The following is an 8204-nucleotide window of genomic DNA, read 5'->3' on the forward strand; positions in this document are numbered from 1 at the left end:
CTGCTGCATAGCAGCCCCCCAAATTCCGAAAATGCGAGTTCCTCAACCTCGCCCCCTACACAGTAACCTCCGAGACCCTCTAGCAGAAATGCGTCGGCAAGCACCTCAGCGGTGCAAACTTTTTTCGCGTCCGGCACTTCAGCCGTCCTACTGAGCACAGCGATGATTGACGTGTGCCATTTGGGGACGAACTACCGAGCCCGAGCCTTAATCGACTCGGGATCCGAGGCGATGTTCATTTCAGAACGCCGGTTCAACCTCATCAAGTTGCAATTCCGCAACACCCATACCCAAGTCTCCGGGTTAAATCATTCGGTCTCCGCGAAATCCTCGAAGCTGTGTCACTTCGGGATTCGCTCTCCTACTAAGCCAGGTCTACAGTTAGACACTGAAGCGTACGTCCTTCCGGAGCTCTCAGGCAAACTGCCCTCCTATCCGATCCCTCGGAATTCTTTGAAGGACCTTCCCGCACTCCGCTGGGCAGATCCTACCTTTTTTGAGAGCTCTCAAATTGATGTACTGATCGGGGCTGACATTCTACCATCCATAATGATGGATGGCACCCGACAAAATATTTGCGGCTCGCTCCTGGGCCAAGAAACTATTTTCGGGTGGGTGCTAACGGGGCCGATTTCCAAGGGTAAGCCGAAACGGGTCGCATCCTTCACGACCCAGGTGCACCAAATAGGCGACCCTGATTCGCTCGACACGCTTCTCAGCAAGTTCTGGGAGGTGGAGGATCTACCAGTAAAGATGGTAAAAGAGTCGGACTCCTATTGGGAAAGGAACTTCCTCCAAACAACAACAAAAGACGCAAGCGGGAGGTACGTGGTGACGCTCCCGTTCCGGGACCCCGAGAATACCGGATCCGATTTAGGATATTCAAGGTCCATTGCGTTAGCTCAGTTTCTTAGAAACGAAAATCGTTTAAAAAGAGACTTTCCCTCAAAAGAGCAATATGACAGCTTGATCCAGGAGTACCTGGATCTGGGTCATATGAAAGAAGTTCCGCCGACTCACAATTCTCCCTCGTATCATCTTCCTCATCACGCGGTAGTTAAGCCCGAAAGCACCACTACAAAGCTTCGCGTTGTATTCAACGCTTCAAGTCCGTCGGCGAATGGGACCAGCTTAAATGATATCCTTCATGCTGGTCCAGTCCTACAATCCGATCTAACGATCCAGGTCCTGAAATGGCGTTATTTTCAATACGTCTTCAGTGCAGACATTACGAAAATGTATCGTCAGATCTGGGTCGATCCAAAACATACCCCGTTTCAAAGAATTCTGTTCCGAAACAAGGAAGGAGATATCCGAGACTTTGAACTAAAAACAGTTACCTTCGGGGTCAACTGCGCTCCCTTCCTCGCCATTCGAGTCTTGCAACAGCTGGCAGAGGATATCCAAGTGCCATTTCCAAATGCCAGCCGCATCATCCAGCAGCACATGTAAGTCGACGACGTTCTGGCAGGGGCGAGTTCCGTATACGAAGCCCAAAGTTAAATTCGAGAGTTGCACGCAGCCCTTAGTGCCTCCGGGTTTCCGCTAAGAAAGTGGACCTCGAACAACGAAAGCGTCCTTAAAGACGTCCCGGCCGAACACCACCTTCATAGCGAGTTCCTCGACATCGATGCTGAAAGCACGGCCAAGACGCTCGGTATTCGGTGGAGGGCAAAGTCCGACGAATTCTATTTCGTTCCCCCCGACATAGTTGTGGAACCCTCCTATACAAAGCGAGAAGTTTTGTCCCAAATCGCTAGGTTGTTCGATCCTGCAGGAGATTTGGTTCAAAACTTAGCTTCCCACTGAAATGAGTCAGCGGTGGCAATCGTTTTTAGACGAGTATTCCGACCTCAACCAGATCCGCGTTCCGAGATGGATCTGGTACCAGCCTGAGGTAATCATAGAGCACCACGGTTTCTGTGACGCGGCTCAGAGAGCCTATGGAGCGGCTATATACATCCGCGTCGAGATGGGGCAAAAGATCCTGACTCGCCTGCTTACAGCCAAAACACGAGTGGCCCCGGTAAAAACCGTCTCCCTTCCTCGGCTAGAGCTCTGTGGTGCCGTGCTGTTAACCGAAATGGTGACAGCAATCCTTCCGCACATGTCCTCCGCCAGTTCAGATATCCGCAATCGTCTTAGCCTGGCTACGAAAGCCTGCGTACAACTGGACCACATTTGTGGCCAACAGAGTTGCCAAGATCACGCAGGCGACGCCAGTCGACTTTTGGGCACACGTTCGCTCAGAACAAAACTCCGCCGATCTAGCCAGTCATGGCGTATCCCTACATGAATTGGCAGGAAACCATCTCTGGTGGCACGGACCAGAGTGGCTGCAAGGGCCACGAGAGCTATGGCCAGCACAAAGCGACACTCTTCCAGTGACAGAGCTAGAGCAGCGCGCGGTCAAAGTGCATTTTGTCAAGGCCCCGTCCATCGACTTTCTCGAACGTTTCTCCAAATTGGACAAGGCCCTGCGAGTTCTGGTCTATGTTCAACGCTTCCTTAAACGCTGCCGCAAAGGTTCGTTCTTGCCCAATTCACGCCCTACAAGTAAAGAGATCCGAGAGGCAGAACGAACTCTGACCTCCATTGCGCAGCGCAGAGCATATGGCCAAGAGCTTCAGCATCTGACCGAGAAAAGGCCTCTTCCAGTGTCAAGTCCTTTGGTGAATTTGTTCCCGTTCATTGACCAACACGGCCTTTTAAGGGCGGCCGCACGCCCTGCCTCACTGCCTCCAAAACCCTGCCATATGATGAACGTCATCCGATTATTCTCCCCTATGATTGTAGACTGTCGCGCCTCATCGTCCAATTTACTCACCAGATTACTCTTCATGGCGGTAGTCAATTGATCGTACGCCTGATCCGATCGAAGTATTGGATTCCTAAAATCAAGAATCCGGTGAAGGCTGTGGTCAATCCGTGTAATATTTGCACGATTTACAAGAAGAGACTCCAAACACAGCTGATGGGCGATTTCCCGACAAATAGAGTCTCCTTCTCGAGGGCGTTCACCTACACGGGTATCGACTATGCCGGCCCTTTCGAAATAACGAAGGGATATGTTTGTGTGCTTTTCCACGAAGGCTATCCATTTGGAACCCACTTCCGATCTAACAACCGAGAAATTTCTAGCGGCCTTTGCTCGTTTCGTAGCGAGGCGCGGTTGTCCTCAGCGGGTCCATTCGGATAATGGTAAGACCTTTGTGGGGGCGGCAACTTTGATTTCCAGGGACTTTCTCCAAGCTATCAAAGAGTCCGTGACTGATGCATATAGCCATCCGGGACTCGTATGGCGGTTCATCCCACCAGGGGCTCCACATATGTGGGGGTCCAAAACCATGTTCCTTAAATCGACTTCAGTCCGCAAATATACATTTGAAAGCTGGCGACGCTTCTCGCTAAGATTGAGGCTTGCCTCAACTCTAGACCCCTCTCCCCTATGTCCGAAGATCCTTCAGATTTGCTGGCCCTCACACCAGGCCATTTCCTTATTGGAGGGACGTTGCTTTCCACGGCGGAACCCGGGGGTTCGCCCGAAAGGGCGAAGCCAAGTCGATAATAAATCGATGGCAACACCTCAAGGCACAACATCAGCAGTTTAGTGCACGGTGGAAAGAGGAGTATCTTAAAGAACTCCATAAACGAAACAAATCGCAATTTCCGACCAGGAACCTCCAAGCCGACGATATGGTAGTTGTCAAGGAGGACAATCTACCACCGAACGAATGGCGGCTCGGCAGAATCGTTTCTGCCTTTCCAGGAGCCGACGACCGCATTCAAGCCGTTGAGATCCGTACGTCTCGCGGCACCATAAAACGCCCTGTCCACAAAGTTATTCTGCTACCGATGGAGGACAAAGAGTTCTCCGTTCCTAGGGATTAGGGCACTTCCCCCATTCCGGGGCCCAAATAGTAGTAGGATGATACTAAGCTTTTTCATTTCTTTTATTGGCAGACTTACTCACTTCCTCCAATAATGGCTCCTCGTCCTCGTGCCACCCAGTCGTTGGAGAGCAGACGTACTTTAGGTATTAAATCCTACCGCTGCCGAGTCTGCTCTGGAATCCATCCTCTTCGGAAGTGCAAGAGGTTCCACAAACTGAGCGCTGAAAAGCGCCTTCGGGTAGTACTTATTAATAAGTACTGCTCGAACTGCCTCGCCCATCAGCACTCAGGAGGAGACTGCCGCAGCCAAGAGGGATGCAAGAAGTGTGGAGGAGACCACCACACTCTACTCCACATGCACGAGGTCCTCGCCGCTCCAACCCCGGCAGAAGGCTGTCCCCATGCTGCCTACAGCCATCGTCGTGCTGGACACGGGCTCGAAGACCTTCAAGACCGGGCCATGATCGACCCATGCATGCCGGTGAGCAGCATCGACCGGTCGTTGGCGGCTGCGTTCCGGCTGCCCATCACCCGGCTGGGAGGCGACGAGGTCTGCTCGGTGACACTCCGGTCCCGAACAAGCACCTTCCGACTCAACGTCGTCCTGAAGATCGAACCCAGCCTAAGGATCCGGACACCCATCCGAGCTCTGAGCGACGCCGCCAGGGCCAAGTTTGACGGTGTTCGTCTCGCGGACGAGCGCTTCCACCGGCCGGCCTCCATCTCCCTCGTGTTGGGTACAGATGTATATGCCAATTTGATCCAACCGGGGTTCCTAAGAATTGAGGATGGGTTGCCCGTTGCACAGAACACGGTGTTCGGATGGACCGTTTCTGGAGCGTGCACGGAATGAAGAGGCCGATCCTGCTGTCTCGCCGGCCAGGGATACCCTTGCCTACGTAAGGGCGGGGAGGGGGGAGAATGTTCACGCCAGAAGGGCGCAAACAGTTGAGCGGCGGTGTAAGCGGCCAATGCTTGTACTCAAAGCTCCTCCACGGCTTTCAAGCACCGCTGCTCGCGCTCTCCTTCTCTCCTCTCGCTCTCCTCCCTTCCCGCAAAGTATTCAGTACTCCGCGGTCCCGCGGTATTTCCAATGTTAGTTTTAAATGAGTCTTAATTTACAAGTGCGAGAATAAAGTGCAAAATTTGAAGTCGATCCCGGGCGTTTAATTTCTGGAGGAATCAGCCGCAACAACAAGCATTTCCGCCCACTTCATTTCATGGTCCTTCGAGCCGGTTTCTTCCTGATCCTGCCAGCGCTCCTTGCGGAAAAATCAAGATAAGTACGGCTTTAAATCCTATTCCGTCCGTGGTCGCCATTTTCGTTTTTCCAACGGCGTTCATTCTTTCCGTCCATCCGTATCAAGTGAAAAGTGAAAATATATAAGTACATGCGCCCAGCCACCGTGATTACTTCTTTTTTTTTAAGTGCATAAACAAGCACTTTGCCAATACCGGCCCCCTAATTCGTCACTGTCCAAAATTCACTATTATCGTCCGCTGCTAAACTGATGTTTTTTGCCTCAATAAAATATACAAACCACAAATTCAATATCCATTGACATACATATATTCCAATAAAATTCACATCTACATACATATATAAGAATCACTCCATAGATTTAACCAATTTAATACACAAATAAAATATATTACCAAAAATAATAAATAATATCGAACCCGAACGGAGAACAAATTTTATCTTTTGGCTCAAAATAAAACACAAATCTCGACATACAGAATAAAATAAAACCTGACTTTTTTCTTCCGAGATTACATTACATAGATATGTTTCTCCATACATAAATACATATTGCAAGTCCCCTATTAAACTCCAAATAATACATATATACATACACACAGTCGCGACTTACATAGGCTTGCCAAGTGCAAGTTCTTTCGTCTCCTCTTTGTTCTTTATTGCCCTGACAAAAACCCGGCGCATAGCGACGAGAGAATACCCTAGAATCGAAACATAAAATAAAATAAATAAGTCCGACGACAAAATTTAAGAGAAAAAAATTGACCCGATTATTAATAATTATTTAAGCCAAATAATAATTTTTTACAAGCTATTTCTGGCTCCTATTTCTGGTTCCTAAATTAAAATAATAAAATTGTCGCGATTTTTTTCGTTGTGCTCCTAAATCCGGTAGCTATTTTTTTATAAATTCAAGTTTATAGCTATTTTCTATATATTAGCTATTTTTTTCGGGATTTCCAGTCGGTAGCGGTTTTTTATAAATCCTTGGCTATTATCCAGACTCCACCTGGTAGCTATTTTTTAGCTATTTTTCCAGAAATTGCAATTCATAGTTTTTTTTTATAAATTTGATCTATTGTTTTTCTAGACTCCAATAGAGCTATATCTTCTTGTGGACTTCACTGTAGCTGTTGTTTTTTTTTTTTGTGAATTCTCCTAGTTATTTTTTCACACTGAATTTTAGCTATATTGTGCTTCATTTAAGCTTCTTTCCAGTTGATTGAAGATCTATTGGGGCCTTATTTCACAAAAATTGGGATTATTTATTTTTTTTTTTTCTTTCGTGCTCCAATATCCAGATCCCAATTGCAACTTTCTCCCGAATTCCGACGGGATCCTTTGTCCATCCAGATTTGGGTACCCTCTGTGTCTGGTTCTTTTTCAATTCCACATTTTTTGCGGCGTGCAGGCCTTCTTGACTTCCTTCTCCTAGGGCATAGCTGAGCATGCCCCTAGAGGGAGACAAGAAAAAGACACCCGCACCTGGAAAAGAACAAAAGTTCAATCCGCAATCTCCGCTATCCACTCGCGGTAAGCCAGCACCCAAGTCCGTTAGTCACAGGGTCAAAACCGCGACTCCCACTCCGAAAGCAATGGTTTTGCCATCGACCAGTTCGAAGACAACTCCTAGGTTGGTCATTTCCCGACCAGTGACGCGAGCGTCTAGTGAGTCTTCTCTATCGAGAAAATCCGAGAGTCCCTCCGCTGTCGGGACTGATTTCCTCCGCGTCACACGCTCTACCACAAAGAAAATGGCATCCTCTGAGCAGCCAACGCCCGCAAACGCAGCGTTGCATAAATTCATCGCCGTCAGCCATTGCGTAAGCCTTTTCGAAGCGAAGATCAACACTCCTGATCAAGCCTCTCCGTCCCTACACACGTTACAAGTCCGTCTGCAACAGCCTTATGGGACAAAGTGGAAAGAGAGTACGAAACATGCTCTGACCTAATGGCCCAAGAAGGATCCCTCGACACAGTGCCTATTCTCCAGGCCAAATATGACTACTGCTACTCAGTATACGAGTCCTGTGCAGCACAAATTGGCGAAACAATCGACAGATCAACGCCTCAAGTCGCGCAAGTACCCTCTCAGTCGCTAATATCGTCCGGCTGCCGCTTACCTCCATGCGACACGGAAGTCTTCGATGGCGACTACCTCCGATGGCCCACTTTCCGGACCTATTCACGGCAATTTACGTAAACAACCCCAGGCTGACTCCGGTCGAGAAGCTATTCCATCTCCTTACGAAAACAAGTGGTGAAGAAAAAGCCATCGTGGCGAAATCTCCTCTCACGAATGATGGTTTTGCTTCGGCGTGGGAGGCGCTGCGAGATCGGTTCCAAAACAAGCGACTTTTAGTCAACAGCCAGCTCAAGCTCCTTTTTAACTTGAGTTCAATTTCGCAACGACAGCGCGAGCAAGACGAACGCCGGCTCTCAATTCAACGCAACAACGCGTACTTCTCCTACGTCTCACCGACAATCCCAAACGCAGACATCGAGCGGTCAATAAACCTTCTTCTACCAACAAATCAAGAAAGAGCGCGCTCCTGCTCTCCCGCTCTCTTAGCTCCGACAGAAGCCCCGCTACCTCCAACAACAACAGCTGGAGATAGACCGAAAGCCCGCTCTACCTCGTCATCGGCTGCACCCGCTCACGCTCTGACTGAGTCAGCGAAAGCAAAACCGCAAGCAATAAACGGTACTGCTGCACTACCAGCAAAACAAAACGAAAACGTAAACAAAAAGCTGGGTCGACCTGGCAGACTGGAATGGACCGCTACATTACAATAAAGCGAAAGCTCAGCCCGAAAAATTCAGATTTGGAAAAGAAGCCGAAAAATACACGCGACAACTCTACCTTGATCAAAAATGTAGCCCCTGCAAATACCAACAGATTTGCCTTGCTGGTAGACACCGCTGAGGACGTGCCGCTGGGATCCGTTGATATCGAACCGAAGAAAACAAAACCTCCGCCAATATACATCCGCGAGAAGAGCACAAGCGGTTTTGTAAATACTTTGATTGGCCTTATTGGAAAAGATAGC

This window comes from Drosophila mauritiana, unplaced genomic scaffold (assembly GCF_004382145.1).
Source record: "Drosophila mauritiana strain mau12 unplaced genomic scaffold, ASM438214v1 U_160, whole genome shotgun sequence".
Taxonomy (NCBI): Eukaryota; Metazoa; Arthropoda; class Insecta; order Diptera; family Drosophilidae; genus Drosophila; species Drosophila mauritiana.